The 11,852-nt window shown below is 49.3% G+C and overlaps 1 non-coding gene and 1 pseudogene across 1 annotated transcript; both read right to left on the bottom strand.

Annotated features, from left to right (window-relative positions):
• Positions 1–316: 316 nt before the first annotated feature.
• Positions 317–11,852, bottom strand: LOC110294176 (partner of Y14 and mago pseudogene; annotated as a pseudogene).
• Positions 10,514–10,620, bottom strand: LOC115031272 (U6 spliceosomal RNA). Its single transcript, XR_003836871.1, has one exon. It is a non-coding gene; the product is annotated as a U6 spliceosomal RNA (small nuclear RNA).

The raw sequence follows: 11,852 nt of genomic DNA, 5'->3' as shown, positions 1-11,852 counted from the left end.
CTCCCTGTACCTCAGCCTCAGATCTCTAACAGATTCCCACCCCATTCTCTTCTCAGCAAACATCTAAAGCAGTGGTAGAGGTAACTTAGTCATCATTTAGTAAACACTGGGAATCCAAGGGGCTGGGGGAGGGGGGGTCCAAAAATAGGAGCTGAAAAAAAAGAGGAAGGGATGAAGGGGGAGAGCAGGCTCTGGAGGATGGAGTCAGGCTACAGGGGATGGAAGTGGGCCAGTTTGGGGTGCCCTTCCCACACTCCCTGGACCCCCAGAGCACCCCATTGTTTGTTCTGCCATCTACTCCCCTACCCTTGAAGCCTCACAGGCCTGGCTCCTAGTCCTCTAGCTCCTCCTGCAGAGCCCCTTGCTGGGCCAGCTTCTCTAGCTGCTCTCTGATGGACTGACTAACCTCGCCAGCCTGGATGCTCTGCTCCAGCTCCTCCACCTGCTGCAGCCTCTTCCTTAGGTTCTCGGTGGTGGCAGCAGAGTCAGATGCATCAGAGGCAGCTAGAGGGTAGGCTGGGAGCCTTGGAGAGCACTGAGTGTTGGGTTGTGTCTCCCAGAGACACCTTATCAAGAGTCCTGCTCTTGGCCTCAGCCTCTTTCTCTGGCTGCTGCCCCCTCTTCTCCTTCTGCTTCAGGATCCATTTGGCTATTAGAAAGGCCTACTTCATCACCTCAAGTCTGGGTGAGGTGACGGGTGTGGTGGCCTCAAGGCTCAGCCCTGGGGGAAGTTCTGGTTTCCTCTTGAAAAACTTCACATACTTGCTTTCCTAGACTGGAGCCTCTTCTTGGGACAGCTTTCTCTGACCCTTCACTGCGTGTGCCAGACTCTGGAGAGCCTCTGTGTTGAGATGGTGTACTGGCCTATTTTATGCTCCTTTGGTTCCATCCTCTGGCCTCCATGGTATGCAAGGGTAAAGTCGAGAAAAGTTTGGCAATTTCCACCCCTATCCCTGTAGCCTCAGGAGAGCCAGAGGTTTTCCTCCTTGACATGTCTGCTCCTGGGTTCTGAGACAAAGTGACTTCTTGCCCTCTGCTCTTAAACTGTTAATAATCTCTGCCCTAGCTTGTTTTTTAGAGAAAGAAGCAAAGATTGGAAGACTATCTGTGAGACAGTCTGAGCCCAGGAAGGTCCCAGAGGAACATACAAAGAGAAGAAGCTCCCATCGTTATGTCCAAGTGTACTTTATAGCGTGCTGAGATGAGGGAAGGAAGTGGGCTGGGCCTGCTTCCCTGGAGCAGTGTTGTGAGAGGCCTAACTCTGTCTCTATCCTGTGCTATGATCTTTCCCCCATGACCTCTGCTCTATGACCTTTGCTGTATGACCTTCCCCATGACATGACCTCTACACTGTGGGTTATGCTAAGCCACTATCTGTTAAGCTATGAGGAGCTCTGGTCAGTCTATAATGAGCCCCTCAGCCCTAACCAGGACCATCCATAGTTCCCCTGGTTCTGGCAACTCATGAACCAAGAATGGGGCAGGGTGGAGGGACACGAGAGCCTGAGAAGAGCTGAGCCAGCAGGTAGGTTGAGCAGTGATGCAGATGGTGGACTATGGGGAAAGAGAAGGCTGTTATCCTTGGCACTACGATGAATTAATGAACTCAGCCAGTTAAGAGACAGACATATAGCCTGTGCTGAGCTATCACGACACCCTGCCTTTACAGTTCCCTAACCCCTGCTGACTAGACCTTCTGTCTCCTCCTTGGCCTAAGAACACCCTGGAGGCAAAGGTAAGGCCTAGCCTTGAACAGCAATGGCTTCACTGGAAAAGAGGAGAGGTGATATTTAAGCGACACCATCCACAGGTCAGTTTTCAGTGTCTGAAAACTCTCCTAAGGATGAGTTTATTCCTTGCAGTGCCCCTACCTCATGGATGGGAATGCTGAGTCGCCCTCACTGAACCTGAGCATTTGAAAACCTGGACTGACCTAGAGAACCCACCTGCATTCAGGGTCCCACTCCATCCCAAAGTCGCATGTTTCCAGATCTTAATTGCCTGTTGTTAGACCTCACTAGCAGTCACCCTGGGTAGACAGGACCACATTCTCACAAAGCCCAGTTTCCTTCCCAGGCTCCCCACCCCCCTTGTCCTCTGCTTGGTTTTCCCATGAAGGTCTCTAAGGACCACAAACCAGTCTTTCTATCCTAAACCCTTGCTGGCCTCCCAGCCTGGAATGCAGGCTCCAGGGACAAATGTGGGCATTTCAGTAAGGCAACAAGTGCCCTGGCCTGACTCCTGCCTGGATAAACTGGCCAGAGGCAGGCTCCTCTCAAACAGAGAAAGGGCCCATTGGAAGGCTCCACACTCAGTGGTCCATGGACGGTACCGTGAGTTCATATGGTCTTTATTTGGAAGCCACTAGACGCTCACATCCTGTTGTCAACAAAATGGGAAGAGAACCCAGGCAGGAAGGTCATGGTTCCATTTCCCAGCAAGAGCATCAGAGGGTAGGGAGTGTCTCCCATCACAGAAGTGAGGAGTGGAGGATGTCGGAAGAGGGAGGCTCCCCTGTCCACCAAGACAGAGAAAGGTCCAAGTTTCTTGCTTTTTACAATAGTGGAAAAGGGGGTGGGGGTGGGGGTGAGGTGAGGGTATGTGGGGTAAGGGTGTGTGTGGGGAGGGTGGGGATGAGGGTGATGTGGGGGGGGGTAGAGGGTAGGGGTGGGGTTGGGAGTGGGGGAAGCCTGTTGCATTTCCAGCATTCCACCTTCTTTGCAATTGGTGGAAACCGGATTGGCATCGGCTTTCTTTGCACAATAGATTTAGAGGTTCAAAAGCACCAGCACAATGACTTTTATATATTTAGAAATAGCCCCACCCCCACCTCCAAAGCTGAGCACTTGTTTCTGTAAAAATAAATACAGGGCAAGAATGCCGCATGGCTTTCTAGCACACAGGTGACTGTTGTGCAAGCTGCCTGCCCACCTGCGTGGGTGGGGACCTGCCCACAGCTGTCACCCCTGGCTCTTAACTCCTCTGGGCACACCCAGCTCATTAGGCCATGGCCACACCCAGCTGCCCCATTCCTGGTTAAACCAGAATGCCAGGAGCCTAAGGCGGCCCCTTGAACTCCAAACAATGGGCTGTGTGCTGTAGTTAACCAGGGCCCAGGGCCTCAGGCCCCAGAGAGCTGGAGCTGGCTCTGGGATCCTCCCTCACGAAGCCAAGAAGCCATTGGGTCTTAGGAGATGGCCTGGTCCCTGCACCTGAGTGAGGGCCACAACAGGCAGACATCCCACTGGGAGCAGGACTGAGTTCTCAGGGTTAACAGTAGACAGTCTGGATCTGCCTTCCTGCTGGAGAGTAAGCAGCAGCAGACATTATCTCACCCCTGTTCAATGTCCCCCTGGGGCAGGCAAGGGATGGGACTTGTTCCTACTTTATAGCTGGGGAGCCCAAGCCGAGGGGATGGGACAGGCAGAAAGGAAGTTGTCAGGCACAACCTAGCACCTGTCCTGTGCATGGAAAATATCTTTGCTGGCCAGGCCCTGCCCCTGGGATGCAGGACTGGCCCTTGGAGAAGAATGTCTCTCTACACACACACACACACACACACACACACAGAGAGAGAGAGAGAGAGACAGACAGACAGACAGACAGACAGACAGACAGACAGACAGAGACAGAGACAGACAGAGAGAGGCACACACAAATCCAGACCTCTTCCCTCTACTCTCTTTCAGAGCTACTACATCTTCTGTCTCCAAGGCCCTTTGGGCAGGGTCCCTCGTTTGTGACATTACTATCCTTGAGGCCCCATGTGGTGTGACATGAAGAAGGGCAGGGAGCCTGACCCCACCCCATCTGGGAAGTGCATCTCCCAGGCAGTTCTGCTAACTCAAGACAAACTGGATTGAGCTTAAGCTAGTGGTGACACACTTGTAGAGGCCCCAGGCCTTCTGCTCCCATGACACTGGATGGTGAGCATGGCAGCTAGCCCATCCTAGTCACGTGACCGTTCAGAGGGCCAACATGGAGCTATGGATGGCCAGCTGGAAAGCACAGTCTGTGATAGAGAGCCAGGGTTCCAGAAAGAACCCTCATTTAGACACGAGATGCAATAGCCTGAACCCAACCACTGACAACCGGAGGGCTGCCTCCCGCCTTGCTCTGTGAGTCACCAGGGGCTGTATTTAACGAGAGCCTCTTACTTCGTGAGCCTCCATTGTCATGAGGCCATCTTCCCTGGCTCCCAGTTCCTACTTGCTTCTCTCAATAAAATCCACTCTAATTGGGGATGAGAATTTATTCTAGATTTAAGGTGGAACAGGGGTGATGGCTGTGCGACTCCAGAGCAGGGAGCCTTGGAGTCTCAGGACAGGAGAGAGAAAGAGGGAGCTCATGACCAGCCAGGAGGACGTGCCTCAAACCCACGTCACGAGGCTGGCCCCATTCAGGTCTCAAAGCCAGGATGGGAACACTTGGGCTCGGAGCCCTCTCCTGCACATGTGGGCAGAGAGAACGTGAGCAAATGGGCCATGGTGATGGGGAATGTGAGCAGTGTCCTTGGGGGCCTCAGGGTAGCAATGTCGTCTTCTATAATGCCAACTCTGCTAGACACTGTCATTGCTTAGAAGGGCCTGGGACAAAGGCATTTCTACAAGATCCTTATTTACTTATTATGTACTCCTTATTCATCCTGGTTAGCCATGTGCAGGGTGTCATTTTGGTTTACAAAGTATTTGGCTCATTCATGACGTCGTCTGAGCATCCTAACAACACAGTAGGGATGTCTTCATCATATGGCAAGCTAGATGAAGTTCAGTGAGTTTAAGCAGTTTGCTTTAGGGGTCTGTATTAGTTACCTTTCTAGTTCTAGGTGCTACAACAAAATACCCAAGAAGAGTAACGCAAAGGAGGAAGGGTTTCTTTTGGCTCAAGGGTTGAAGGTGCAGTCTACTGTGGCCATGGCAGGGAAGGCATGGTGGTTGGGGTGGCTCTAGCTCTAGCAGCTGGGGCTTGAGGAAGCTGTTCACACAGCTGCTACAGTCAGGAAGCAGAGACGGTAGAGAGTGCTACACTTGCTTGCTCCGTTTTAGCCTGTTTGAGACAAGTGTGGTCAGCTTTTGTCGACTTGACACAGGCTAGAGTCACTTAGGAAGAGAGAAACTCTACAAAGGAGTTGTCTCCATCAGAATGGCCAGTGGGCTTGTCTAGGTTTTTTTCCTTGATTGCTGACTGATGTGGGAGGACCCAGCCCACTGTGGGTGGTAGTCCCTGCTACTATAAAGCAGCTGGGCTAGCTGGGAGGAGCAAGCCAGTTAGAAGCATCCCTCCAGGATCTCTGCACCAGTTCCTGCCTCCAGGTTCCTGCCCTGACTTCTCTCAGTGAGAAACTATTATCTGGAAGTAGAAGATCAAAATAAACACTCTACCTCACAAGCTGCTTTTTCCTTCCCTTCCCTTCCCTTCCCTTCCCTTCCCTTCCCTTCCCTTCCCTTCCCTTCCATTCCCTTCCTTCTTTTCTTTCTTTTCCTTTTTGTCATACTATGCATTTATCAAAGCAACAGAAAGCAAGCTAGTACATCCAGAGTGGGTCTTCGGTTCCCAGTTAGAAACCCCCTCACAGACACATGCATAGGTGTGTCTCCTGGGTGACTGCAAGTCTATTCAGCATGACAGTGAAGACTCAGCATCACACAGCCCCAAACTGGAAGCAGTTAAGCCAGGCCTGGAAGTGTGCAGTTAAGCCAGGCCTGGAAGTGTGGTAACAAATACAAAGGGTAATCCATGCTACCAAACACAGTGTTCCCCTCTCCAAGCCTGGAGACCTGGAGCTAGTCCACCAGGGAGGGTCCACAGAGCGAGGTAAGGTCCTCTCAAGACCAGGGTATGATGTCCACTCTCAGAGGGCCTATAGACCTGCCATTTGGTTGTCCTGTGGCTGATTGTGGATCCACAGAAACTCAGGACAAACCTCTTCTGGAGGTGGAGCTCTCTGCGGCAGCACCTCATGACGAGAGCCCCCTTTAAGGAAGAAAGCTTTCACCTGCCTTCAAATACCCGAACAGCCACGAAAGCTAGCAGCCATCTGGGAACCAAGCAGGAAGGATATGGGTCAGTATAAGGGCAGCTTGCTTGTCACAGGACCTGCCTGAGGATGTTTCGGGCTGCTTTGGAAGGTGGGAACTTCCCATCAATGAGATAGTTCAAGCAAAGACTGAGAACATTGTGCCTGGGAAAGTTATGGAGGAAATTCAACCATGCATAGGTGAGTGGGAGTAATGGGATGTATGGTATTCATGTGTTCTCACTTGTTTCCTTTGTTTGAGCCCCTGATGTCTCTCTATAGGTGCTATGCTGGAGCAAGATAGAGCTCTTCCTGCTACTACCTTTGGTTAAGAGACAAGAATAGAGAGCTCTAGAGGCAGAGGCAGGTGGATCTCTGTGAGTTTGGGGCCGGCCCCACCTACAGAGCAAGTTCCAGGACAGCCAGAGTTATACAGAGAAACCCTGTCCTGATACCACTCACCCCCCCCCAAAGAGAGAGAGACACAAAACAGGTCCACAATAAGAACAGTGTGTGTGAGTATGTATGTATGTGTATGTGTTTATATATGTCTAGATATATGTGTATGTGTATATGTATATATATGTGTGTATAAGTGTATGTATGTGTGTATGTATGTATGTATGTGTGACCATGTGTGTATGTATGTATGTATGTGTGACCATGTGTGTATGTATGTGTATATAACCAGGTGTGTGTATGTGTGTGTGTATGGTATGGTGTTCTTGGTGTTGTGCCTCTCTGTCCTGGGGATATCTGGATACCACCAATATGCTGGCCCAGAGAAGTCCAGAATGGGAGTCCCCAGCCCACATTTCCCTTTGGGGCATCAGATGCCACTGCACTGCAAAGTGGAAGGGGAAGCAGAGTCTGGGATGAGTGTTGTGGTTCCAGGTCTCCTCTTGGGTGCCTGTGTGCTTTCAGTACACCTGCCCTGAGAGGAAGTCAGGAATGAAGGTCTGAGGTCCACATTTCCCCACTGAGGTGTCTGCACACCAGGCTGGAAGGGGAACAGAGCTCAGCTGAGCAGGATCTGGTCCAACCAGCAAGTGCAGTACTGGAGTGATGGGAGGAGAGAAAGGCCTTCTTCAGGACTCTTAGGGTCCTGGCTCTTCTAGGAGAAGGCCTTCCTCATGGTGATCTCTTACGAAGCAGCTTACTGAGATGATCTTAGCGTGTTCATATTTCTTTATTGGGGTGGATGTGAATGCCATACTTTATTGGGGTGAGCCAGGGACTGTATACTTTTGGGGGGAGGGGCATGAGAATTTCCAGGAAGGTCACTGGCTGAAGGTTAAGGCTATCTAGATACTTCATTAATATAGGGAAGAACTCCAGGAGCTATGCTATGACTGGGTGCCCAGGGTTTCAGCTGGTAGTCGCATTATGTGTTCCAGAACAACATTGGAGGCTGGGAGGGGCAGCTCCACTCCTACCGTCTCAGATCTCTGAGATTCCTGGGGTTTGAGCATGCTCCACCTCACTGGTTCTTATGCCTATCTGGTAGTGCAGTCTCACATATGTGTGTATGTGTATGTTTGTATGTATGTATGTATGTATGTATGTATGTATGTATGTATGTGTATGTATGTGCTGCTCCTGAGCTGCAGCAAGCTCGACTGACACAGAATTCACATCTCAAGCGTGATCCTTCTGAGGGATGAGCACTCTGAGGCAACCATTCTCTGTCTTTCTGATGGGTAATCCCAACATTCCCGCTGGAATGTTCCTACAGCAGCCAGAGACCTGCCTAGAACCTGAGAGTAACTGTGCCCTTTGCCACAGTGACCAAAATGAGTTGCTAGACTAGGCAGAGGCTAGTCTCAACTTGACCAAGATTGCCAGCCAGCCATGTGCCTGAAGGATTCAGCTGGTCATGTGACTAACTGATCATCCTTTCTCTGCAGTCTTGCTCGACCAGACCCTTCCTGTTGAGAAGTGTTCTCTCCAGACATGTGAGCAGCTGGAGTTCAGAATCTGGTATTTGGGTAGAGGGTTTGATAGTAGACCCCTATGCTGTCCACGTGCCCTCACTGTCCATGTCATACCTCACACGAGGGTTACACGATAGTGGAACAAATCCACTTTCCATGAGAAAGCCTCTAGTGATGGGCTCACTGGTGAATAGAGGTTCAAGCCCATTTCCCCCAGGCCCTCTCTTTCCACCCATTTTTTGCTCAGTGTCTGGTCCTTCTCCTCCATAGATATACTTGGCCAGCTGTGGGATAGTGTACCAGGCTTGGTACAGCTGGCCCATGTTCTAAGAGTCCTGGAAGCTGTTCCCTCTTTCAATAATTAATACCTAACGAGTACCTATGTACCCTAACCCTCTACTCCCCCCCAAAAAAAAAAACCAGAAAGAAAAATGGTCAGAATCAGGCCTGGTGGCATAAGCCTATGATCTCTGGGAGGCTGGGGCAGGAGGATCACAAGTTTAAGACCCACCTGGTTTTATAAGCCAAGTGCAAGGCCAGTTGGGTCAAATTAGTAAGATCTGGTCACAATTTTAAAAAAAAAGATTTTAAAAGGGACTAAAAGGGCTCAGTAGTTCAGTGGCAGAGTACTCACTCAGTGTGTGAGGAGGCCCTAGGCTTGAGCCGGGTGCTGAAAGGAGTTGGGGAGGAAGAGGAGGACAAGAAAGGGGAAGAAAAGAGAAGATTAAATTCCTGAACATGACTCAACTCTTTACTTACTGTGTGGATTTTGGCAAGTAACAACAACTTTGTGACTCAGTTTCCTTAGATATTCTGCTTGGATAGGTTATTGTAACCAGTGATTAATATAATCCATATGGAATAGGATCCTTAAAATTCATATTCTGAAATACTAACCCTCCCTCAGGAGCTCTTGATGTAATGGTGTCCAGAGATAAGATCTTTAAAAAGATGGTTGAGTGAAAAGGATGTCTTAGAGTTGACCCAAATTCAACCTGACTCATGTGAAGTGGGGGAGGAGGAGGAAGAGGGGAAAAGGAGGAGGAGGAGAGGAGGAGGGGGAGGAGGGGGAGGAGGAAGGAAGGAGGAGGAGAAGAAGAGGAGGAGGTGGGGAGGAGGAAAAGGATAAAGATAATGACAACTGGGGACCCACATGAACACAGAAAAAGACCATGAGAATACCTAGGGTCTGAACAGGCAGCCACACAACAACCATCTACAAAGCAAGAAAGAGGCTGTAGAAGTGAGCCCCACCCACACCCTGACCATAGATTTCCAGTTTGCAGAGCCATGAGAAAATAAATTCTGTGGCTGAAGTCCCCAGAAGTCCCACATGAAGCACCGTACCTGGCATACAATACTGAACTGATGCTAATGGCTGCCATGCACATGATATTGTCTCAGCACTGTATGAGCTTCCTGTTGCTGCAATAACAAATTACTGAGAGTGCACTGGCTCCTAAGTTTGTTAATGGCTTACTCTATAGTCACTGGGTAAGGTCAATATGTCACCAGGGGACCTTCCTTCTGGAGGGACCATGGGAGCAGCCATTTCCATGGCTCTTCCCGCATTATAGACTTGGCTGTTGACTTCCTCCTCTAGCCTCAACAGCAGCCATATTCAAATGTGTCCTCTCTTCTGATGACATCAGATCCACCCAGATAGTGTCAGTCACTTCCCATCTCAGGAGCCTTAATGACATCAACAAAGTTCCTTTAGCCATGTTAAGATGCCGATCACGGATCTGCAAGAGCAGAATGCAAAAATGTGTGTGGGAACATAATGCCGCTTACATATAAATATCATTTATTATTTGTTTTGTCTGATGAGACAGGGTCTCACTATGAAGCCCAGGATGGCCTTGAACTCATGGAGATCCTCCTGCCCAAATATTCTAAGTGCCATTATGACCAGTGTCCACAAGCAATTTTTTCCCTTTTTTTAATTAGATATTTTCTTTATTTACATTTCAAATGTTATCCCCTTTGCTCATTTCCTCTCTGAAAACCCCCTAACCACCCCCCCCCACCAACCACCTATTCCTGCTTCCTGGCCCTGGCATTCCCCTACACTGGGGCATAGAGCCTTTACAAGACCAAGGGCCTCTCCTCCCATTCATGTCCAACAAAGCCATCCTCTGCTGCATATGTGACTGGAATCATGAGTCCCTTCATGTGTACTCTTTGGTTGGTGGTTTAATTCCTGGTATCTTTAGTGGTACTGGTTGGTTCATATTGTTGTTCCTCCTATGGGGCTGCAAACCCCTTCAGTTCCTTGGATCTTTTCTCTAGTTCCTTCATTTGGGGACCCTGTGCTCAGTCCAATGGTTGGCTGAGAGCATCCACCTCTATTTGTCAAGCACTGGTTGAGCCCCTCAGGAGACAGCTATATCAGGCTCCTGTCAGCAAGCATTTGTTGGCATCTACAATAGTGTCTGGGTTTGGTGACTGTATATGGTATGGATCCCCAGGTGGGGCAGTCTATAAATGGCCTTCCCTTCAGTCTCTGCTCCACACTTTGTCTCTGTAACTCCTCCCATGAGTATTTTGTTCCCCCTCTAAGAAAAGTATGGAACGCTTCATGAATTTGTGTGTCATCCTTGAGCAGGGGCCATGCTAATCTCCTCTGTATTGTTCCAATTTGAATATATGTGCTGCTGAAGGGAGCACTCTACAAGCAATTATTAAAAGGGGAAAAACAAAGAACAAACAACAACAACCAATGAAAGGAAACAAATATAGACCAATATCATGCATATAAAAACACCAAGTAACCTGTGCAGAGCGAAAACACAGAGCAAGGGAGGGAGGAGGGAGGAAGAGAGAAGAGAATGGAGGGATAAAAGACAAAAGGCAGGGAGGAGGGAAAACCATGGTGGGATGACGGTGAAGAAGGCAGCAGGAGTGTACATGAAAACATCATAATGGAAAATGTCATAACAGTCATTATTCTTGGCTGCTAACTAAAAATTAAATTACAAAAAATGTAAGAGTGTTAAGAGGGGAGAACAAAAAATGGGGGAGTAGGAGGGAGGGAGGGAGAAAGGCACTAAGGCTGTTTGAAAAAACCATAAAGAAACATACTATTTTATGTTTGTGAAAATAATTGTAACACATAGTATATTACATATATATATGTAAGTTTGATGAAGTAATGCTACTTAGGTGATGGTGACTTCTCCAAGAGTGACAGATGAAGAGAAACCCCAGTGTCAAGTATCTGAACTCTCTCCTCCAGTTGCTGGTCTGTGAATCGAAGAGAGTCCCACAACAACAAACATCAGCTATTGCTGCTGGCCTCGGCTGGGCTGCCTTGCAGAACTGGAAGGTGAGATGCTATTGCCGAAGCACCACATACATCAAACACAGCATGGAGCTCCAGCTGGCCTGGAGGCCTCCTTCCTCCCGAGGGTCAGCTCTCCTGCTGTCTACAGAAGCTGTGTAAGCTGCCCAGGGAGAGAGCAATGATCAATAGTCCTAACCAACGCTAATGTCTACACACCACAGAGACGAGCAGCCCCACACGATATCTCAAGGATGGACAGTGGCCCTTATAACCAACACTGTCTACATGGATTCAAGGCCTATTCAATAGGAGGAATGTGTTCCTGGTATCATGAAGCCAGCCAACTGCTCATGGACTAGAGGAGAATACACTCTTGTCATCTCCAAACCCAGTATGAGGTCTAACTGCATTTTCCTTCTGTATCCTTAGACTCACAGATCCGTGTGCGTGGGGTGGGGGTGGGGTCCTAACCTCATCAAAGCAGCTTCTTTTGCAGCAGATGATGATCTCGGGGCACTCAACCCATCCAGGGTATCTGCTGTGAAACAGTGTGCCCGTGACATCGCAAACATCACAGTCACCTACACAACGATACCACCAGCAGCCTACACGCCAT

Source organism: Mus caroli, unplaced genomic scaffold, assembly GCF_978045245.1.
Source record: "Mus caroli unplaced genomic scaffold, Mus_caroli_1 scaffold_4, whole genome shotgun sequence".
Taxonomy (NCBI): Eukaryota; Metazoa; Chordata; class Mammalia; order Rodentia; family Muridae; genus Mus; species Mus caroli.
Note: the sequence above shows the minus strand (reverse complement) of the source record. Positions and strands in the feature narration are given on the sequence as shown.